We start from the raw sequence: 24614 nt of genomic DNA, 5'->3' as shown, positions 1-24614 counted from the left end.
TGGAGAAGAGGAGGCTCCAGGGAGACCTTAGAACAGCCTTCCAGTACCTGAAGGGGGTTAGAAGAAAGCTGGGAAGGGACTTCTCACAAGTACTTGTAGTGACAGGATGAGAGGGAATGGCTTTAAGCTTGAGGAGGGCAGAGTTAGACTGGAGTGTAGGAAGAAATTCTTTAAAGATGGTGAGACACTGGAACAGGTTGCTCAAGGAGATCATGGATGTCCCCACCCTGAAGGTGTTCAAGGCCAGCTTGGATGAGACCATGAGCAAGCTGGGCTAGTAGAAGGTGTCCCTCCATATGGCAGGGGATTGGAACTAGATGATCTTTGAGGTCCCTTCCAACCCAACCCATTCTATGACTCTATGAATCTATGCAATCTGTAATTCATCTTAGTCTGTTCTGTAAGCATTTTCTCCTGGTTCTGCCGTTTGTTGGTAACTGCATCCTATAGAAATACTTGACATTCAAAATATAAAATGATAACATGTTCTCAGGGAAGCATAGCTACTTAAAGATATAACAATAATTATGTCATTAGAAATACAGCACCAAGTTTCCCACTAGTATGGACTACTTTCTTGACTCTGAAAGAATGACACCAATTTGCAGAGGGCCTGAAGAAAACTATCCAAGATACATAAGTGCCTTGGAAGTAAAACCATAATAAACCCCAGCTCTTAATTGTTTAGGCACATTTTTAACCCTTTGGTCTATTTTTTCTGAGAGAAATTTAGGACTAAATACGTACATTCATTCTTAGATGATTCATCCTCCACTTCAGGAGGAGCTGGGGTGATATAATTGAGAGAAAATATGTCACATAACATAACAAGCACAATTTTTCTTCCTCTCCTTTGCTTCATCTTCAGAGCAGCTGTTGTCTGGTAGCTGGGACACTCCTCTGGGAGATGAAATACCTGTGCCAAGTGGAAGATTATAGCCAGTTTACATCAAGAGCTGATTTGGCCAATAGGCTGCCAAATGTTATTTGAGTGTAACATATTCTGTCAGGTGTCCTTTGCTATATTTAGTGGTTTTTCTTCTGGAACCCTAATTTGGTTCCTCACCTACCTACTTACCTACCTGTCTGGATCTCTATCCATCTCTCTCTCTCTCTCTCTCTCCCTCTCTCTCTCTCTCTCTCTCTCTGTCCATCCATCTCTCTCTTTCTGTGTCTATCTATCTGTCTCTCTGTCCATCTATCCATCTATATAAGCTTTACTAAATTAGACTCTTCTTATTAAGAAGAAAAGTAGTGTCTCTGTTTGTTCCTTCCAATGGGAAAATGTTTGACCAAATTTGTAGTCGCAGCACTTTGGTAAGGAATGAGAGACAATGAAATTTAATGAACAATTCACTGGAAGAGCTGAGAGATGCAAAATAGTTTTTCTTCTGACAACTGTAAGGAATCCAGAAAGTTTTGTTGTCTTCTGAAACTGAATGAGGCTAGAATAAAAGTAAGCACCAGAAAAAAATTATTGCTTCTAATGCTAGCCTAGAGTCATAGAATCACTGTGGTTGGAAAAGACCTCTGAGATCAGTTCTAACCATTATCCCAGCACTGCCAAGTAGACAGCCAGAAGGTGTCCTCTCAGGCTCCTCTTCTTCAGATTAAACAACCCCAAGTCCTTCAGCTGCTCTTCACCAAACCTTTCTCCAAACCCTTCACCACTTCTGTTGCCAGTCTCTGGACCCACTCCAGCACATCAATGTCCTTCTTGTAGTGAGGGGCCCAAAACTGAAACCAGGATTTGAGGTGTGGCCTAACCAGTGCAATTGCAGCAATGGAAGAAACACAAATCGGTAGCTAACAAAAAATTTGAGCCAAGAGAAAATGAAGATTGATGTTCGTTGCATTAGTCAGCTCCTCACAGCCAGGTTTTTGCCCCGAGCTTCTGTTGGCTTTTTCCTCCTGGGCTCCAAGGTTACTGAGTCCAACCATTAACCTAACACCACCATGGCCATTAAACCATGTCCCAAAGTGCCACGGCCACAAGTTTCTTGAACACCTCCAGGGATGGTGACTCCACCACCTCCCTGGGCAGCCTGTTCCAATTCCTGACCACTCTTGCAGGAAAGAAATTTTTCCTCATCTCCAACCTAAACCTCCCTGCCTCAATTTCTGGCCTCTTCCTCTCATCCTATCACCTGATACTAGGGAGAAGAGACCAACCCTTGCCTCACTCCAGCCTCCTTTCAGGGAAGCTGTAGAGAGCAATGAGGTCTCCCCTCAGCTTCCTCTTCTTTAGACTGAATAATTCCAGTTCCCTCAGCTGCTATACTACAGCAAATAAGTTTCAGCTGCCTTCTGTTGCTCTGAGAAATTCCTTCTTCTTATGTAATGAAGCGCAGTGATGCCATGGTAGAAGTGATAGATGTAAAAATAAAAACAAACTCTCTTTCCCTGACACCAAGTATTAAGGCATTATGCAGATCGGGGCATGCAAATATCACATCAGTCATAAAGCATTCTCTGCACAGAAACTGCTTCAGCATCCAGCATTCTAGCCAGAAACAAAAGCACAGTGGGAAATAAAAACAATCAATGTTTTTATCACAGGCTGTGTGTCTGCACTTACAAGTCTTAGTTTGCTCCCAGTTATTGCTGTTATACATTATTGCTCTGTATAGAAAGTACAAATCTTACCAATTCTTCTCGTCAGTTATCCAGTCCCTATACTTTTCCCACTGCTCTTAATTGATTGCTCTGTTTAAATTTGACACAAATCTTTACCCTTTCAATCTAACTTTTTTTATTAAGTGTTAATCTTCTCTAAAGGGAGGAAGAGCTACTCTTTTTCTGCAGAGAACTAAAATGTGTACAAAAAAAATCAGAGTTAAAATTCAGTGTATTTATTTACTTTACCACTGATTAACATACATTAGCTAAGGTTTCTGCCATTATTCAGCTTATTTGCTGATTCTCTTCAGTAGGGAACAAAAAGTGTTTGAGGAAGACAGAACTCACAGTTCAAAGAAATAATTTTTAGGGTCATTATTGCAGCACTGAAGATATTTTTTTTGTGCATCAAACTGACAATTTTCATGGAAGACAGAGCTGCTGTTTCTTCCAATTTATTTTTTCTCTAAACAATATTTTGCGATTTCTTTTCTTAAGTGATTCTCTTTCAATTTTACTTAATTGGGCCAAGAACAGAATTGGGCAGAAAAGCAGATGTGGCCTAAATATGCAATTACTTGTCAAAGATCCAAAAAGTTAGTGAGGAGAAACCATTTGAGGAACAGAATCTATGTAGTTGTCATTTGGCAAACAAATGTCACCATAAAATATGCCTTTTTTTTCTTTCCTATCCCTAGTTAGTTTGCTTCTGCTAAAAACAAAGTAGGAGACAACAGAAAGATTTAATGTTGAGGGTTTTGTTATAATTTATGAGATTGTAACTTATTGTAACGATCTTCAGGAAACTTGCCCATTTCTGGAAGTAAAAAATAATATATCTATCTTTGACTTAAAATAATGCAAAAGCTTTTCCATTGAACTTGGAAGGAAATAAATTAGGACAATAACAAAAGTAAAAATGGAAAATCTGAAGCTCCTTTTTTAATAAACATAAAGACATTTATCACATACACATCTGAAAATATAGGTGTAAAAAAACCTAGAAGCCAAAACTTTTGTGAATTTGATAATTGGATACAAAAATGCCAGAGAGGCAGCATTTAGAAGCAGACAGACTTTCTTTGGTTTGGTTTTTCTTGGGGGGAGGGTGGGGGTTTATACAGTTTCTAGTGTGATTTTTAAAAAATCTAAATGCTTTAATTGAGGCTGGATTGACCTAACTGGTATCCCGGGGTGCATCAAGGAAAGTGTGCCCAGCAGGTCTCAGGAGGTTCTTCTGCCTCTTCTACTCTGCCCTGCTGAGACCACACCTGCAATACTGTGTCCAGTTTTGGGCTCCCCAGTTCAAGAGAGACAGAGATCTGCTGGAAAGAGTCCAACAAAGAGTTACAAGGATGACTGGGGGACTTGAGTACTTCCCCTATGAAGAGAGACTGAGAGCCCTGGGGCTGTTTAGTCTGGAGAAGAGAAGGCTGAGAGGGGATCTGATCAATGTCTAAAAATATTTGAGGGGTGGGTGTCAAGTGGAGGGGGCTAAACTGGTTTTGGTGGTGCACAATGATAGGACAAGGAAAAACATGTACAAGCTTGAACATAGAAGATTTCACCTCAACATGAGGAGAAACTTCTTTACAGTGAGGATGATGGAGCACTGGAATAGGCTGTCCAGAGAGGTTGTGGAGTCTCCTTCTCTAGACACATTCAAAACCCACCTGGATCCATTCCTGTGCAGACTACCCTAGGTGATCCTGCTCTGGCAGGGGGGGTTGGACTTGATGATCTCTGGAAGTTCCTTCCAACCTCTAACATTCTGTGATTCTGTGACTCCCAGTTCCCTGAAAGATCCCTCAAATATTGAGGATGGATACCCTTATGAGAGCTCAAAGGACATAGGTAAGTGTGAGCAAGCAATAGGATCTGGCATCAGAATGGCTTTTGAACAAACATAAGCAACCACGCAAAACAAAACCAGAGGCACACACACAGAGGCACACACACAGAGTTCACAGCTCTGAAATACAAAATGGGCTTTTGGGAATCATTGCCATGAATCTCGTTTCTAGTTTGGATGAGTCAGTTCAGCAGTTTTCTCCTCATTTAAGAAAAACTAATCTTTGGGGTTTTTTTTACTGATGATATCTGACTGAAGCTATCACGACCTGCTTTGCAGTTTTTGCTGCCACAGGCAGTCTGGAAAATGTTCATGCAGGTGAACCTCCTCTGACACAATAAATAGTCACTAAAAAAAATGTCATTCTTAATATTTTGCTGCCCTATGCACTTACCTGTTCTGCCTGTGTGCTAGAATTGGTTTATGTGTTTATTCTTATCTTGCTTTTTGTCTTTGTGTATCACAGCTGATTGGTCCTCAAAAATAGCATTGGTTCAGCAAGAAATCCTTTGTCAAAGGTGGATCCCTTCCCAGATGTTTTGGGTAGCACAAAACTCTTTGCTTTTAATCACTAATTTTCATTTTATTGCCCCTATTTCTACTGGACTTTCTGTTTTTGCTGTTGCTTTTTTGTTGGGTTCTGGTGTTTTTGTTTCTTTTTTTTTTTTTGTGAACTCTACTATTTAGCCTATTGACTTCATTTCTGCTGCTGTGCTGAACTCACATTAACCCCTCTACCATTTTTTCTCCCCTCATAGATCGTTTAATTCACTATCTTCTTACTGTCTCCTTCCTTTGCTTTCACCCTCTAGCAGGCTACCATTTACTTGTCACCTTGACTGCCCTCCAACAAATGGCATGCACTCTGATAGCCTTCCAGCTCTACTGATAACTATCACATTTCTCTTCTATGTGGCAGGAAGCCACAGACTTAAACATAAAATAAATAAGTAGCATAAAGCATTAGAAAACTGCAAGCTCTAACATCCCTTTTTTCTCACTTTCAGCCCTACCCTAATGCCTAAAGCAAAACCCAAAAAAGAGTACTGCAGCCAGCTATGGTGTCCCCAGTACAAGAGAGATGTGGAACAGTTGGAGTGGCTCCAGAGAAGGCCACAAAGATGATCAGAGGGCTGGAGAACCTCTGCTATGGAGACAGGCTGAGAACTGGGGCTGTTCAGCCTGAGGAAGAGAAGGCTCCAGGGAGACCTTAGCAGCCTTCCAGTACCTGAAGGGGCTAGGACCTGAAGGACAGCTGGGAAGGGACTTTTGACAAGGACTTGTAGTGATAGGATGGGAGGGAATGGATTGAAGCTTGGGGAGGGCAGATTGGGACTAGAGATTAGGAAGAAATTCTCGACAGTGAGGGTGGTGAGCCACTGGAACAGGTTGCCTGGGGAGGTTGTGAATGCTTCCTCCCTGGAGGTGTTCAAGATCAGGTTAGATGAAGCCTTGAGCAATCTGGGTGAGTGGAAGGTGCCCCTGCCCATGGCAGGGGGGTTGGAACTAGATGACCTTCATGGTCACTTCCAATCCAAGCCATTCTCTGAATCTATAACTCTATGAGGATTGTTATGTTATTACTTCTTAAGAAAAATTCTGTAACAATTAAACCTTCAATATGTTCTTTGAAGTGTTATTTTTTTCATACCCAGTGCCAGCAAATTTGCTCATTTCACTTCATGTCATTGTGTTTGACATTTTGTCCCATGCCTCTTGAGTATCCTGACAGACCTCTTATCCCTTTCATTCTTCTAATCCTCATCTTCTGTAATAATTTTATAAACTAGGAAACAACAGTGAGAATTTTTTCCCCAGTCAATAAATAGTAATTTTTAAAGTAAAATTTAAAATACTCATAACTGGGAGGGGGGAAAATCATATTGTGTTACTGCATTGTTTATTTCCACTCTTTCCACCTAATGACCCATGGTTTTTTGTGGGGTTTTTGTTTTTGTTTTTTTTTTTTTTATTTAGGGAGTTAAAAGATATCATATCCCTATGCAAAACTATCTACTAAATTTCTTCAGCAGTGATCAATTTTAGTAAATTACTGCCTCAAGAATTCAATGGTTTGATATTTTTGCTAGGTGTTTTGCAAGCCACTTGCCATTCACAGGATCACAGGATATTAGAAGTTGGAAGGGACCTCTGGAGACCATTGAGTCCAACCCGCCTGTCAGAGGAGGACCACAGAATCTAGCACAGGTCACACAGGAACACATCCAGATGGGTCTTGAAAGTCTCCAGAGAAAGAGACTCCACAACCTCTCTGGGCAGCCTGTTCCAGTGCTCTGTGACCCTCATGTTGAGGTGAAACCTCCTGTGCTGTAGTTTCTATCCATTGCCCCTTGTCCTATCACAGGGTGCAACTGAGCAGAACCTGTCCCCTCCCTCTTCACACCCAGCCCTCAGATATTTATAAATATTTATTAAATCCCCTCTCAGCCTTGTCTTCTCCAGCCCCAGGGCTCTCAGCCTCTCCTCATAGGGCAGTGCCCCAGTCCCTCCATCATCCTTGTAGCCCTCTGCTGGACTCTCTCGAGTAGTTCCCTTTCCCTCTTAAACTGGGGAGCCCAAAGCTGGACAAAATAATCCAGGTGAGGTCTCACTAGGGCAGTGTAGAGGGGAAGGAGAAGCTCAGATCCTTTCATCTAAACTAGAATGAATCATTTCACCACAGACAGATGATTTTTGATATAAACATGCATGGACACATCATGGCCTTCCTGCAAATATTTTTTCTTCCTTATTTTCAGGTACCCAAGTTAAGCCTAGTTCGGCTTCTTCCTCATACTGAGATACTCAAGAAGATCAAAAGTCATAATTAAGCACTAAATATAATTTCTATGAGAATTCACATGGAAAAAGAAGATTCAGAAGACATAATAGAAAGTTTTAAAAGACCTTTATAAATACCAAACAGCAGCAAATAGCTCAGTTTTCACTGGGCTGCAGAAAGTCCCTGCTGGCACTTCTGAGATCTTCCTACCTCCTTTCCTCAGTAGTTCCTCTTTGTGCTGCAGTCTTCCAACTCCTTGCATTAGCTCTTTCCACATCTCAAAGTCTGTAGTCTCAAAGACTTTAACTTTATTCAGTTTCTTCTTGGAAAGGACAAAGCTTCATTATTTTAGGGAGTTCCACCAGACCAAGTTTCCCCCTTTTTTAAAGGAATGTGGAAACATAGAATAAATACAAAGGTACTGTCCAACACAGATTATGAAATCAGTTCTGTGCTTTACACCTCTAGAGATCTCTCAAAATTCTGGTGTACCATGACCTGTGCACTACATAAATTCAGCTCAGCTCCTGGTGATTACCAAGAGATAGTTCCTTGCAGCTGACCTCTGGGTCAGTCTGCTTCATAGAGAAAAAAATTTGAATGTTTTTTTCATATTCAGCTATATTCTTTTCATTCCAATAAGTATTCTCAATTACTGTTTCAGGGCTCTTTACTTTTAAAGCCTTCTATATGCATATATATGTATGTACATGCATATAAATGTATAGAAGTATCTATATACACAAATGTATTCCATTCAGCTGCCTTCACATCCCCTTAGTACCAGGATTTTTTTTTAAATTCCTGACCCTCTGCCCAACACTGATGGAACATCCTGCAGCTCCAGCTTCAGTGTTACTGCCCCATGTCAGATGACTTGGCTACCAATCAAAAAAAAACCCATTATTTTTTAAGTACTCACAGAAAATTTAAAAAAGACTATAGGTGACCATTTTGACCTCAAGGCTTTCTTCATGTTGTTGAAATACAGAGAGTATTGTCCTGCCTGTCGCCTGACACAAATATTCTGAATGGCAAGGACATTATTTCCAGGTGTGCTCATCTCTATACAGCAAGAGGCTGGCTTGATTCACAAGGCAAATGACCCGTGACCTGTGGCAAATGGTCTGTTTGAGCTCATTCACGACGGGGCCAGAACTGTGATCATCGTATCACTTAGCAGGCTTCTTTCCATCTGTTTGGAACTTCCCTAATATTTTCCATTTGAAAGGAAAACAGCTTGTCTTCATGAATAAGTGTTAGGTATAGAAGTGTAGCTGAAGTTCTCCCTCTCCCTCTCCCTCTCCCTCTCCCTTTCCCTCTCCCTCTCCCTTTCCCTCTCCCTCTCCCTCTCCGTCTCCTCCTATGTATCTACAGCTTGTGTAGTGTATTGGATACAGACTTGTTACTAAGTAAACTTGAGGAGGAGGGCAGATTTACACAGGAGATTAGGAAGAAATTATTTCCAGTGAGGGTGGTGGTAGTGATAGGACAAGAGGGAATGGATTGAAGCTTGAGGAAGGCAGATTGAGACTGGAGGTTAGGAAGAAATTCTTGACAGTGAAGGTGGTGAGACACTGGAACAGGTTGCCCAGGGAGGCTGTGCATGCCCCCCACCTTCAGAGGTGTTCAAGGCCAGGCTGGATGAGGTCCTTGAGCAACCTGGGCTAGTGGAAAGTGTGCCTGCCCATGGCAGGGGCTTGGAATGAGATGACCTTCAAGGTCCCTCCCAACCCAAACTATTCAATGAATTTAACATAATTGCCTCTTACTCTCTTTCCTCGCTCTCTCTTTTGTTTTATTACTGTTTCACTGTTTCACACTTGTTTGCACTCAACAACCAGTTGCTACTCCCAGCTTGAAAATTTTAAATGTAGCTTTAGGCTAAAAGAGTGAACACAGCAGAACAAGAATCCAGTGAGAGATTTCTGGCCATTGCCACTATTCATTGCACTGGCACAACAGTCCCAAAGGGGCCTCAAATTGTTCAGCAGAGCTGGAAAGGATTCATTATTTTGTCAGTCAGCTACTGCAACCAACTTGAACAGAACAGATTCTGAAGAGCTGAGGCAAATGCAAATAGACAAAGTCCCTTGATCTGCTGCCCTTACCAACTCTCTTGAAGGAACTGCTGAGCTTTCACTTCTAAGACAAAGTTGAAGTTTACCCTTCCTGTCCAGTGTTTTGTATGTTTTATTCCATCCTGAGTGATAAAACACTGAAACAGGCTGCCCATGGGGGTTGTGGAGTCTCCCTCCCTGGTTGTTCAAAACCTGCCTGGATGGACTCCAGTGTGATCTGCTCTAGGTGATCGTGCTCTGGCAGGGGGCTTGGACTGGATGATCTTTTGAGGTCCCTTTCAGCCCCTAACTTTCTGTGATTATGTGATCCCCTGAAGAAATAAAGGTTGATTTTATTTTCTTTTTCTTCTCCTCTGATTTCTTCTCCTCCTCTCCCTTTTCACACATCTCCTTTCCTTTTGCAGGTAAAATTTCCACTGTTATCTGATTCAATAAACAGGTGGTCCAAAAGGACTGGATAGATCAATTGATGTAAATAAATGTTGTGTTTCTGTTTATAAAGTGTTGATTTAAAAAAACATGTCTTTGTAAAATAAAATCTTAAAGAGCAATCAAGGCTACATCTCTATTGTGTGGATATCTACAAATTAAATGCCAGCCTGAGTTCCAATAAGATGGATGAAAAGACAGGAAATTTAGTTTACTACAAGGTTGCATCACTTCAGTTGGAAACAACAGGTTGTTGGTGGTGGCTTTTACTTAATCAATGTCCTGGCAGACTTAAAATTGTCTTGTCTGAACTATGGAAACCGTAAATTAATAGGTCCCTGTTCTCCTAAGGACAGCATCAAATATCTATGTGTCATGAAAAGAGATTAGACTGCAAGTTTCAAGCAAAAAAAAATTATTTGAGGTCTCTTCTCAGATTCCTCTTCCCCCAGACTGAACAATCCCAATTTCCTCAGCTGCTCCACAGAAGACTTCTTCTCCAGCATTAGTTAAAAAAAACTACATCCAGTCAGAGGTCATGAAGTAATCTCATTTGCCACCCAAATTTTTCCAGAATCAGCTATATTTTCTAAGCATTCCCAAACTTTCTAAATACCTAGCTTGGACCAGCTAGTCTAGACTGATCAATATTGTTTCAACCATAGCATGATCATAGAATCATAGAATGACAATGTGTTAGGGGTTGGAAGGGACCTCCAGAGATCAACCAGTCCAACCCCCTTGCCAAAGCAGGATCACCCAGGGCAGGCCACACAGGAACACATCCAGATGGGTTTGGAAAGCCTTCAGAGAAGGAGACTGCACAACTTCTCTGGGCAACTTGCTCCAGGGCTCTAGCATCCTCACACCAAAGTTTATCCTCATGTTGAGGTGGAACCTTCTGTGTTCCAGCTTATACCTGTTGTTCCTTGTCATGTTTCTTCTTGCTGTTGTTCCTATCAAATCTGTAACTTGGGAAAATTCAGTAAACTTTCAAAAATTATACAACAAACCCAACATAACTTTAGATCAAGAGATGATAGAGGTAGAGATAGATAGAGATAGAGATAGAGATAGAGATAGAGATAGAGATAGAGATAGAGATAGAGACAGAGATAGAGAGATATAGAGATAGAGATGAGATAGAGAGAGATAGAGATAGAGATAGAGATAGAGATAGAGATAGAGATAGAGATAGAGATAGAGATAGAGATAGAGATATAGAGATAGAGATAGAGATAGAGATAGAGATAGAGATAGAGATAGAGATAGAGATAGAGATAGAGATAGAGATAGAGATAGAGATAGAGATAGAGATAGAGAGATAGAGAGAGATAGAGATAGAGATAGAGATAGAGATAGAGATAGAGATAGAGATAGAGATAGAGATAGAGATAGAGATAGAGATAGAGATAGAGATAGAGATAGAGATAGAGATAGAGATAGAGATAGAGATAGAGAGATAGAGATAGAGATAGAGATAGAGATAGAGATAGAGATAGAGATAGAGATAGAGATAGAGATAGAGATAGAGATAGATAGAGATAGAGATAGAGATAGAGATAGAGATAGAGATAGCGATAGGGGTAGAGCTAGAGGTAGGGGTAGGGGTAGGGGTAGGGGTAGAGATAGATGTATAACTTGAAACTTTAAATAGAAGTTCCAAAGATGTCATCTTCCTTCTTTCCTCACAAAGGTTTTATGTGTAGGCAAGAATTAAGTAAATAAGTAAGATAAATTAACATTGCAATGATTCCTTTCCCTACTGGAATTAAAATTCGAATCAATCCTTTTTAGATCTGATCTACAATGGCAATAAATGGCAATATGCCTTTCAAATCTCACTCTGTTAAGGTTAAATAATATTATCTTGCTTCTTCAGAAGAGGGGGGGGGAAATTCTGTTCTTCTAGTATGCACTATAAATATATTTAACCTCAGCTGCTGCTCTTCTAGTAATAAGGTCCCCAAAATAATATGAATAATTCTGTTAAAGAGTAGTCAGTTTCCTTTTTTAGTTATAAAAAAGGACTTAGATTTTTTTTTTCAAGTTTTCAACTCTAATATGCTTGCAGTGGAGTTCAGTTGAGACCTGATAATTTAATTTCTCTCCAAGTGTTAGTCCCTAACATTGTATCAGTGATAGGAAAATTTGCACTCTTTCTCCACACTGTATTCATCCCATTGTTAACAGCCTTGATGATATAAATTCCTCTCACTCCAGCTATGTGCCATTATATTAAAATGCTCCAAGCTCTCTTTGCACTCTTGGTAACAGTGGGACAGGCAAATTATGACTGAAGAATAAATATTAAAATTAGCACAAGAGATAAAGCCCCAGCTTTAAAATTAAAGGCATCTTGCTATAAATGTAATCCTACTCTAACAATTCATGCCTCTCCTTTTCAGTTCTGGGTGCCACTTTATTTCTTTCAACATTTCCTGGTATCTTTCTTCCTTCACAGATGACACTGTAATTCTTTTATTGTTTGAGAAGCAACCAAACAGGAGGCAAGTATTTCAACTGCTGCTGGAACAGGCAGCATAAGTCTTTATTCAACAAGCAGTCACACAATCACAGAATTGTGAGGGCTGGAAGGGACCTCTGGAAATCATCCAGTCAAACCCCCCTGCCAAACCAGGATCACCTAGGGCAGGTTGCACAGGAATGTGTCCAGGTGGATTTGGAATGTCTCCAGAGAAAGAGACTTCACAGCCTCTCTGGGAAGCCTGCTCCAGGGCTCTGTCACTCTCAAAATAAAGATGTCTTTCATCATATTCAGACGGAACCTCCTGTGTTCCACTTTGTGCCCATTGTCCCTTGTTCTATTCCTGAAGAGTTTTATACCATCCTTACGACACTTGACACTCATCCTTTAGATATTGATCAGATTGCCTCTTAGTCTTCTCTTCTGCAAGCTAAACAGCCCCAGGTGTCTCAACCTTTCCTCATAAGAGAGATGCTCCAGTCCCCTCATCATCTTCATAGCTTTCCATCAAATAAGCGTAGATAAGGAACGGCAACATCCTCTCTGCTAGGCTGAAAAATGAATACAGTAATGTCTACATTGATCATTCATCATCTCTTCACATCAGATGGACATCTGATCACAGCTGATGGACTGGCAGTCTCTGTCACAGAATCATAGAATGTTAGGGGTTGGAAGGGACGTCCACAGATCATCGAGTCCAACCTCCCTTGCCAAAGCAGAGTCACAGGGCAGGTCACACAGGAACACATCCAGGTGGGTGGAAAGGCTCCAGAGAAGGAGACTCCACAACATCTCTGGGCTGCCTGTTCCAGGGCTCCTCTCAGGAAAGGAGTGTCCTTCCCCTTTTTTTCACACAGAACATCCTTCAAAGTACAGAAATGAGTTTTGGACAACAAAGAATTATTTCCCTGTTCCTTTAATAGCTGCACCTTTCAGCTAGCTTTTCTGAGAAGGAAAATGATTCTCACTGCTTTCTAAAATCAAAAAACCCAGACTTTGTTTCTGTTTTTTCTATTCCAGGCTGAACAGTATTAGTGTAGCAGTTAATGAATCAGTTGTGATGATGCCCATTTTGCAACCCAGCTTGTGGAAAATCAGGAATTCCCAGAGCAAGTTTGACCTGTACACTTCCACATGTCCTTGTTTTGAACAGAAGATACACACAGACATGAACATGTGGGAAACCAATAGATCTAATAGATGTTTCATCAGGGTCTGATACCCCCAAGGGACTTCAGATAGTTGACAGGATGCCATGAATGCTGGGGAAAGAAAGAAATTAAATCAGCCAGATGGACTCAGTAGTCTAATGCACATTTTAAGCCTTAAGTCTTTTTGTTACCACATCTGCACACTGCTGCAATGATCACAACAGAATGATCTTTACCATTGCCTCTGCTGTTATCTCATAACAGATTTGTACTCCTAAAAAAAATTGATTTTTGCCTTTTCCCTCTTTTTTTTTCTCACTAAAAGCAGTATCCTGGAGCAAAGTAACATTCCTTGCACTTGATTTGCTACCAGCTGAACATACTCTTGTTTTTTGAATGTCATCTCTGTTTGTCTGCAACAGAAAATCAGAACTTCTCTAACAGCATGAAAACACTGGAAGTTAGCTTTACTTTGAGAATTCTGATGCTTCTATCTTAAAGGAAATGAAGGATATTGATGGACACGTTAGTAATGCTACAAGTACCTCAAAGGAGGTTGCAGTGTTAATATTTGGTGTCAGGAAAAGAGAGCTTGTTTTTATTTTTACATCCATCACATCTATCATGGCATCACTGGAGGCTGAGGGGAGACTTCATTGCTCTCTACAACAACCTGAAAGGAGCTTGGAGTGAGGTGGGTGTTGGACTCCTCTCTATTATCAGGTGATAGGATGAGAGGAAATGGCCTGAAATTGTGCCAGGGGAGTTTTAGATTGGAGATTAGCAAAAATTTCTTTCCTGCAAGAGTGGCCAGGCATTGGAACAGGCTGCCCAGGTAGGTGATGGAGTCACTGTCCCTGGAGGTGTTTAAGGAAAGTGTGGACATGGCACTTTGGGACATGGGTTAATGGTGGTGTTAGGTTGATGGTTGGACTGGATGATTTAGAGAGCTTTTCCAACCCAAACAATTCTTTGAATCTGTGAGAGTGTGTTTGAAAGACTGCACTTACCAAAGTATGCCTCTATCAAAACACATAAATTAGTGCCTAACTGAGCATTAAGAGAATTTAATCTTCACACTACTGAGAGTTTTTCATCAAATAGATAACAGAGGTGATTGGGTTATTTTATGAGTTGTTTTCTTTTTTTTTTCCCCCTTGATTTACGTATAAATAAAAAATCTAAACAACACTTTTGGTCATAGAAAGCTCTGGTGTCTAATGATGCCTTATATCCATATCATAATGCATATCTAGCACTCACTACAGAAAGATCCTACAGGGTGCAACAAGAGATACCTCTCAGCATTTTATTGTGTTGTGTTTTCATCAAGCCAGTAACAATCTGACTTATTTCATACTTGAAATCTAGCCTGGCATATATTTAGCTTAGCTTCTGTTGAACATATAACTTAGGATATAGTTTAAATACATGTCTATGAGCAACACACTTCAAAACACACTCCTTAGGATTCTTAAAATTTTATTTATGCTTTTCAAAGCCACAATCTGCCATTATTAGGTTTGCTAGCAACAGATTGTTTCAGCTTGTTTGTTTTGAGGGATAATGACTTCTAAGGTTATGTATCCATCCTGTTACCTGAGAATCATTCTTGGAACTCCTAGTAATATCCTTGGCAGCTACTCACACAAGTTCTTATTGAATTAAGAATAAAGGAAGAGCGGCAGAAACAGAAGGAATAGTGAAGGCAATGAAAACTTTTGGTATAAACACATAAAAGTCAGATTTTGGTGCCCAGTGGCCAGTTAGTTAATTGAACAGTGTCTCTGTTTAGTCATGACTTTCACCTGTATTTTGACTTGGATCAAGTCTACAGGCTCATTAAAACATATTTTAAATAGTTTTAGAATAAGGTATGGATGACATCACCAAAAGGTCACTGGCAAAGTTTATTTGCTATTTATCCTCTAGACTCTTCTTACTTTCTCATCTCTGGAAATATATTCCCTAATAATTCTACCTTTTTCTCTCCAAAACATGAAGAGAAATCAAGTGACCTTTTAGCTACTGTAAATGTCATTATGAACCGTGATGTGCACAAGAAAGAAGTGAATGCCTAGCAGGCATCCAATGCAAATAAAAGAGGGGTGGAATTTCAAGAGCTCTTCCAGGGTGACCTGGCTGTCAAATAGGCACATACTGGACCTGCCTAGAGCAATTAGTTAGCGCAGCTTTTCATTTGTCTCACAAATGAGCTTCTTTACAGGATCATGGCATGTTAGGGGTTGGAAGAGGTCTCTAGAGATCTTCCAGTCCAAGCCCCCTGCCAGAGCGGGACCATAGAATCCAGCACAGGTTGCACTGGAACACATCCAGACAGGGCTTGAAAGTCTCCAGAGAAGAAGACTCCACAAGCTCTCTGGGCAGCCTGTTCCAGGGCTCTGTCACCCTTACAGTCCAGAAGTTCCTCCTCATGTTGAAGTGGAACTTCCTGTGCTGTAGTTCCCATTCAATGCCCCTTGTCCTATCACAGGACACAAGTGAGCAGAGGCTGTCCCTGTCCCTTCCTTCCTGACCCCCAGCCCTCAAATGTTTATAGACATTGATCAGATCCACTCTCAGTCTTTTCCTCTCCAGACTACAAAGCCCCAGGTGATTTTTACGAAGTGTTTGTATTTTGCATGTCTTTAGCAAGAAAACTGTTTCTATGTATAGTAGCCACAACAATGCTACAGGAGAATTGTTCCAGCTTGAGAGGGACATGTGTTTGGGCATCACTAAGTAAATGGTGGGGGACAGGTGATAAACAAAAATGTTGCAGGAATCGTTATCTCAGGAGAAAATCAAACAGTCTGCCTAACAGTCTGCCTCTTCTTTGGAAACTGGCTGGACTTTGACACACACCAAAAAAAACATATCAGGAATGCCCTTCTGCTCTGTCTGCAAAATTTATGGCTGATATGGTATTTGTGAAATGATGCCAGTGAGCAGCAAAACAAGTATCAGGCAGGCATTAGAATATGCCTGGGTGAGAAGGACAGGAGTTGGGAATTTTCCTCAGCATGTTCAGCCCAGCATCTATCGTTTCCCTCCCCCCACCATGAGTTGCCTGTGACAAACGTTTCCATTCCATCAGGACCATTACATCTGTTTTTCATGTAATTGTTGTTAAATGCTAATTGGTCTAGGAGGAAATCCAAGGACGGCAAGGAAATCTCTGTATTAACACTATCAAAGCCAAGAAGAGGGAGTTATTAATGCTTTATCTTAATTAAAAGTTGATTTGGTGGCTTTAGAATTCAGTATGCTACTTCTTATACACACAGCATTGCAGGCTGTCTGTAGTGTCATCCTCTTTCCCACTTGCTCTGCAATCTGAGATGAAGATTGACTATGAAAGGTACAGGATGCCACAGGCTTTATGTGGTTATAAATCTAATTGAAGTCAAAATGGTTAGTGTTGGATAATGACTTTGGAATATTAATGAACAGCTCATTAGAAAGATTAATAGTATATAAACTAGGTTTTCATTTTGGTTCTGATGTTGATGCAGAGAACTACAGTGGAAGCATGCAGAGACATGCTCAATTATGGTACTTCTCTTAATTATAAAATCAATTGCATGGAGAGAGGGGGAAAAAAGGAAGGTGCTGCATGTGCAGTACATAACTCATCTGTGTTAAACATCATCCCAGACACAAAAGGGAAAGGACTGAGCTTAGTGAAAATGAAGAGCATCACAGAATATTAGGGGTTGGGAGGGGCCTCAAAAGATCATCCAGTCCAAGGCCCCAGCCAAAGCAAGATCACCTATACCAGGTCACACAGGAACACATCCAGGCAAGTCTTGACTATCTCAACAAAAGGAAACTCCACAACCCTCCTGGGTAGCCTCTTCCAGTGTTCTGTCACCCTCATAGTGAAAAAACTATTACTCATGTTCACATGGAGCTTCCTATGCCTCAGCTTCCACCATTGCCCCTTGTGCTGTCATTGGGCATCACCAAGCAGAGCCTGGCTCCATCCTCTTGGCACTCATCCTTTACATCTTTATAAACATGAATGAGGTCACCTCTCAGGCTCCTCTTCTCCAAGCTAAAGAGCCCCAGCTCCCTCAGTATCTCCTCATAAGGAAGATGTTTCACTCCCTTAATCATTTTCATGGCTCTGTGCTGGACTCTCTCTTGAACTGAGGGGCTCAGAACTGGACACAGTATTCCAGATGAGGCCTCACCAGGGCAGAGTAGAGATGGAGGAGAACCTCTCTCGACCTACTAACCACATCCCCTCCAATCTACCCCAGAATGACATTGACCTTCTTGGCCACAAGAGCACATTGCTGGCTTATGGTCAACCTTCCATCCACTAGGAGCCCCAGGTCCTTTTCCCCTTCAACAGCTCTCCATCAGGTCAGTCCCCAGCCTGTACTGCTCCATGGGGTTGTTCTTTCCCAGGTGCAAGACTCTATCCTTGCCCTTGTTGAACTTCATTAAATTTCTCCCTGCCCAGCTCTCCATCTTCAGTCTTGCTGAATGGCAGCACAACCCCACGGTGTGTCAGCCACTCCACCCATTTTGGTGGAAGAGGAGAAGATAACTAGGAAGGCCAAATTTCACTGTTTAATGCACAGATTTTGGCCTTACTGAAATTATATTATATCTCAAATTACGTCTTGGTCCCAAGAGGCTCTTTTGTCACTTTAATTCCATCTCTGAGCAGAGAAGTACTTCTTGAAGCCTGTACTAACACCACCTCTTCATGGGTGCATAAGCAGCCTGGCATGCAGTGTTATGGAGCAATGGAGGTGACATCCATCCTTTTGGAGTCTGAGGTTATGATTCAGAATCCCCAATGTGCAATAAGAGTATCAGTGAGATTGGAGCAGTTTCTTCACTGCAACCACTGCAGTCAGTCCTCTGCCCACATGAACTTACTCAGCAGACCAAATTGCTTCTTTTCAAGGTTTAATTCTAACCAAACTCCTTTCTGTGGCAGTTATTTCCCTTATCACAGCTCACAATTACTGTGAAAGCATTATTCTGAAATTGCTTTCTGTGCTGCAAAGTAAGTGAAGTAATAAACTGCTCAATTATTGCAGGATAATGAAGGATGTTTATTGGGGGAATCCTGCTACCTCTTGTACAAAGAGACAAACCCTGAAGTTTTCTCCACATTAAGTGAATGTCATGGATTGAGTTGCAACAAGGTTATGCTACATGCATGGAATTTGAAGATGTCATCTTGTTGTTGTTCCTTGCCAAGCAAGAAGTTATAGCTGCCTTCCAATACCTGAAGGGATCCTACAGGAAGTCTGGAGAGAAACTTTTCATGAGGGTGTCTAGAGACAGGACAAGAGGGAATGGTTTGAAGCTGAGGCAGAGTAGAATTAGACTGGGTCTTAGGAAGAAGTTCTTTAGCACAAGGGTGGTGAGACCCTGGAACAGGTTGCCCAGAGAGATTGTGGATGTCCCCTCCCTGAAGGTGTTCAAGACTAGGTTGGATGGGACCTTGCACAACCAAGTCTAGTTGAGAGTTGTCCCTGTCCATGGTGGGGAGGCTGGAGTAGATGATCTGTAAGGTAGATAGTCTCTAAGGTCCCTTCCAACCTAAGCCATTCTATGATTTCAATGTCACTTCAATGTTGCACTTATAATAAAGTCAGCAGTTAGAAAAGTCTGTCATGCGTTTGCAAAATGGCCAATCATCCATGAGGAATGAGATTTTCCTCTGAAAAAAAATATTAATGTACACCTAAGGGTGCTTGTTAATCTAAGAGTCATGAAAGTTTGAGTTATCATTAGAGAGACAGCTCAGTCCAGAAATATCCGTACCTTGCCTGCCCTTCCTCCTTCAGTAATAGCATTGAGACCTTTTCATAGTTTAGAAAAAAAAAGCATCTAGAACCTACAGCAGGGTTCATCCTGGCCCACTGAACATTTCTGAGACCCTGGTGAAAGTTCTGGAGAACAGGGCTGGTGAGGAGCAGCTGAGGAAACTGGGGTTGTTTAGTCTGTAGAAGAGGAAGCCGAGGGAGACCTCATTGTTCTCTACAGCTCCCTGAATGGAGGTTGGAGTGAGGTGGGGGTTGGTCTCCTCTCCTTAGTATCAGCTGATAGGACAAGAGGAAGTGGCCTGAAATTGTGCCAGGGGAGCTTTAGTTTGGAGATTAGGAACAATTTCTTTATTAAAGAGTGGTCAGGCATTGGAACAGGCTGTCCAGGGAGGTGGTGGAGTCACCATCCCTGGAGATGTTCAGCAAACATGTGGCCATGACAATTTCAGGACACAGCACTTTGGGCCATGGTGGTGTTAGGTTGATGTGACCTTAGGGTTGTGTGACCTTAGAGATCTTTTCCAACCATTCTATCATTATGTATTGCTCTAAAAATCCCCAAGCCTGATGTATGAAACTGTATTTCTCTAGAAGTTTACCTCATCACTCTTAGTTGAAGAGAAAAAACCCCATGTGTATGTGGAAAAAAAACCCTACCCTCCTGAGCTGCTTCCCTAGCAGATCTCTGTCTGGAAAAGATATCAGCATTAAATACTTGCAAGAAAACTCCAAGTCGTGGATGGCTATCAACTGATTCTTTGTAAAGAATCAGAAAAAGATGCTGGGGAAAAAAAAAGTTTGAAATCTGAACCATTTACTCCTTTTCTGAGGTAATTACACTACTTGAAGTAAGACACCTGGAGACTTTCCAACTGTGAATTCTCACTCTCTTCCTTAACTTACATAAATAACAAAGCCTTGCAGGTTCTTTGTGTCATGTTCCTTTATGATGGTATAAAGAGATGGGAAAGTTCAGAGTTTTTTCTCTCATAGTTCTTCTTTTGTCTGGAAAAGCTATGGCTGGCAGCGCTCACACCAGTCCCTCCTGTGGATGCCAGGGCTGACCTAACTTTCAAAACCAGTATTAGGCAGACACAGAGCTCTTCTAACACAACGACTTCTTTTTCTTGTCTTGGTATCAGAGCACTGTTAGGTGCTCAAAAATCACAAGATTTGTAGCAATCTTTCTTGTAGCAATTTTACACACAAACTGCTAGCTATAGCATGATGAAACTCGTCCCTAGGGTAACTGAACCCTGTTATGAGGTGTTATTAAAATAACAATTTAAAATACTTTTTTATCCATGCAGATACAATCACAGAATACAGCTGGGTGAAGACCTCCAAGCTCACCCACTCCAACCTTCAACCCAGCACTGAAGGATCAACACCATACCATGTCCCTAAGTGCCAGGTCTACAGGCTGCTTAAACACCTCCAGGGATGGTGACTCCAGCACTGCCCTGGGCAGACCATTCCAACATTTAAGAATCCTTTCAGTGAAGAAATATTTCCTAATACCCAACCTGAACTTCCCCTTGTGCAGCCTGAAACCATTTCCCCTGGTCCTGTTGCTTGCTTCCAAGGAGAAGAAGCTGCCTCCTCCTTGCTCCAACCTCCTTTCAGCTAGTTGTAGAGAATAAAGGGGTCTCCCTTCAGCCTCCTCTTCTCCAGACTGAACAACCCCAGCTCCCTCAGGCACTTCTTGTAGGCCAGGTACTCCAGGCCCTTCATGAGCCTCATTGCCCTTCTCTGGACACGCTCCAGCACCTCAAAGCCTTTCTGTTGTTGAATACTTTTCACTACTTACACAAATGGCTTAACTGGACATAAATTTCTGAAGAGTCATTGCACATCTTGGTGTCCAATATGCTTCTATAGATGTGGTGGATGTATCCATCATATCTATGTTGGCAAAATTATTACAGTGAATCTTGTCTTTCATTTGCAGTTCAGGTAATTTAATTTTAAAAAGTCTTTGTTATTCCAGGAAAAACTATTCAAAATATGACTACTGTGGTTAATTTGCTCTGGTTCATACATTCATAGATTCATTGAATGATTTGGGTTGGAAGGGTTCTTGAAGCTCATCTAGCTCCAACCTCCCTAGTCCCTCTACTCGCCCAGATTTATCAAGGTCTCATCTAACCTGCCTTAGACACCACCAGGCAGGGGGTGTCTTCGACCTCCCTGGCCAGCCTGTTCCAGTGTCTCACCACCCTCACTGGAAAGAATTTGTTTCAAATATTAAGGCTAAATCTGCCTTTCTCAAGCTACAATCCATTCTCCGTGATATCATTACAAGCCCTTTTAAAAGCACCTATCAGGTATAGGAATGCCACTGTAAGGTCTCCCTGGAGACTTCTTCAGGCTTAACAGCCCCAACTCTCTCAGCCTGTACCCACAGCGAAGGTGTTGCAGCCCTCAGATCATCTTTGTGGCCCTCCTCATGGTTCTTTTCTTGTGGTTGTCTTTCCATAAAGATGTCTTTCTTCTGTGTAGAGATGTTTGACGGACATCTGCCTATCTGATGGGCCTGCAAGAAGTTGTGGCTTTTCTCATCTGTATCTAATGTCACAGCTCTGTTAGACTCAGGGAATGAAGTGTTGGGATCCCTTGGATGCACTCAGCAGCTCCATCTTCCTTCCAATGGCTTCTATCTGCATGTGCTTTGTGATCTTCATGTTGATTAGGGGATTAGGCATTCCAGAGAGTGCAGTAATTAATTCCTTTTTTCCTACAAGCATTGCTTCTATTAAAAGCTCCTGGCATGGTATCATTCACACCTGAATTGTCTTCTAAGGCACCACATTACCTACTTGAATTATTATTATTTCTCTTTTCCCTTGCACTGAGAATATTCTGGCCTTGTACAGCAATTAAACATTGTCTTGCTACTCAGCAGTGGGTGGTACTGCTGTGTGTTAATTACTACACGGAGTAAGTGATAACATCTCTTGTGTCATGTCTTTCTCACTGACAGCCTGCATGTGCCCAGGTGGAGTTGTGACAGTTGAATGAATGGCAGCTTAGTTTCCTAAGACTTGTACCTCAAGAGTGATGAGAGACATTACAAACATGCTCCAAATACCTTCCTTTTTGTTGGAAATTTCTGCATTCTCCATCTGTGTGGGTACTGAGGTTTCTTTCAGATCTTCCTCTTCTTTGTTCAGCATCAGTGAATACCCCAAATACTGCATCCAGTTCTGGTGTCTCCATCATAGGAAGGACATAGAACTGTTGGAGCAAGCCCAGACAAGGGCCACAAAGATGATCCAAGGACTGCAGCACCTCTGCTATGAGAATAGGCTGAGGGACCTGGGGTTGTTCAGCCTGGAGAAGACTCTGGTGGGGACCTCAGAGCTGCCTTCCTACAGCTGAAGGGATCCTACAGGAAGACTGGAGAGGGACTTCTCATAAGGGTGTCTAGAGACAGGACAAGGGGGAATGGTTTGAAGCTGAGGCAGTACAGGGTTAGATTGGAGCTGAGGAAGAAGTTCTTTAGTATGAGGATGATGAGACTCTGGAACAGGTTGCCCAGAGAGGTTGTGGATGCTTCCTTCCTGGAGGTGTTCAAGGCCAGGCTGGATGAGGCCTTGAGTAATCATGCCTAGAATCATAGAATGTTAGGGGCTGGAAAGGATCTTCAGAGATCATCCAGTCCAACCCCCCCTGCCAAAGCAGGATCACCCAGGGCAGGCCACACAGGAACACATCCAGGTGGGTTTGGGAAGTCTACAGAGAAGGAAACTTCACAACCTCTCTGGGCAGCCTGCTCAAGGGCTCCAGCACCCTCAAGGAAAGAAGAGTCTCCTCATTTTGAGGTGGAACTTCCTGCTTATGCTCATTGTTCCTATTACTTGGCATCACCAGAAAGAGCCTTCATCTTGACACCCACCCCTCAGATATTTAGAGACATTCATCAGATCCCCTCTCAGCCTTCTCCTCTCCAGACTAAACAGCCCCAGGGCTCTCAGTCTTTCTTCATAGCAGAGATGTTCCAGTCCCTTCATCATCCTCATAGCTCTCTATTGGACTCTCTCCAGCAGATCCCTGTCTCTCTTGAACTGGGAAGCCCAAAATTGGACACAGTATTGCAGGTGTGGTCTCAGCAGGGCAGAGTAGAGGGGGAGGAGACCCTCGCTAGACCTAGATCAATCGCAATTTATCCAGGGCCCACTCCATCTTTTCCTGCCAATGCAGAGGATTTGATTGGCTAAGCCATAGAATTTTTGTCTATATTGACTACTGCTCTAATAGCTAACACCACATTTTATAGCATTTTCCTTCTTCAGACAAGCAGGGAGGTCTGTTTCCTCTGTGCCAGTATTAAGGTACATACCATAGAGAGTCTGGACTCCGTGTGCTGTGAATTCATCACCTGCATTAGAAGTAAAGCATTACCATAATGAAACAGATTGTCTTGCCAAAACTGTTGCTAGGACACTGCCTTCACCTAGGGGTTGTTAATTTAAGTACCTCCAAGTTTACAAAATTACCTAGATTCTTTCTTTTTTTCAGCAAATACACAACTACTTGCCACTTCATTAGGTAGAAGCCCAAATGTTGCCTGCTCAAAGCACAACCCTTTTTAAACTAAAGACAAATTATTTCCATTAAGATAAATAAAACCTAACTCAGCCCATGGATAAAACAAAAAATAAAAATCCTAGAGAACTCTACTCACCATAAGGATGGTAACTACAATTTCCCTCCCTAACATACTTTGCTCTTTTATTAGGTTGCTGGCTTTGAGAGAAAATGCCAGTTTCAACCAGAAAATACATTTGATGTATAAATCTTTTGAGATTAAAAGCAATTTTAAGTCTAAAATATTCACGAGTCAAATATTTAGGCTATTTTCCCAATTCAGAAACATTTGCATCAGGGTCAAAGTTTCTGGCAGTGAATGGAAATGTTAAGTCAGCTTGGTAGAGTTCCCAATTTAAGACAACACAGCAGTGACTTAAAGATCCAAATCCAGAAAGGTGTTTCCAACAAGCCATGGAGAAACTGAGGTAATAAAAATCACTGGACATTTTTAACAATTTTGATTCAAACTCACCAGTTTAAAGTCAAGTTTCCATTTTCCAGCAGTCTGCCCTTTTTATTATGTTCTCTCTCCCCCTATTTACAGATTCACAGATTGCATCAGGGACCTCAAAGGTCATCTTGGCCAACGCCCTCTTGCAGTCAGCAAGGACACCTCCAACTAGACCAGACTGCCCAGGGCCACAACAAACCTGATCTTGAATGTCTCCAGGACAAGGACTTAACCACATCCCTGGGCAGCCTGTTCCAGAATTTCACCACAGTCTACTCTGTCCATTGATGTGTTTGTTAAAGATAATATTACAAGATAACCATGAACCAGCAACATGCCCTCTCTTAACAAGGAAAGGCTGAGTGACATG

This window comes from Indicator indicator, chromosome 6, assembly GCF_027791375.1.
Source record: "Indicator indicator isolate 239-I01 chromosome 6, UM_Iind_1.1, whole genome shotgun sequence".
Taxonomy (NCBI): Eukaryota; Metazoa; Chordata; class Aves; order Piciformes; family Indicatoridae; genus Indicator; species Indicator indicator.
This window is presented reverse-complemented; position numbering follows the sequence as displayed.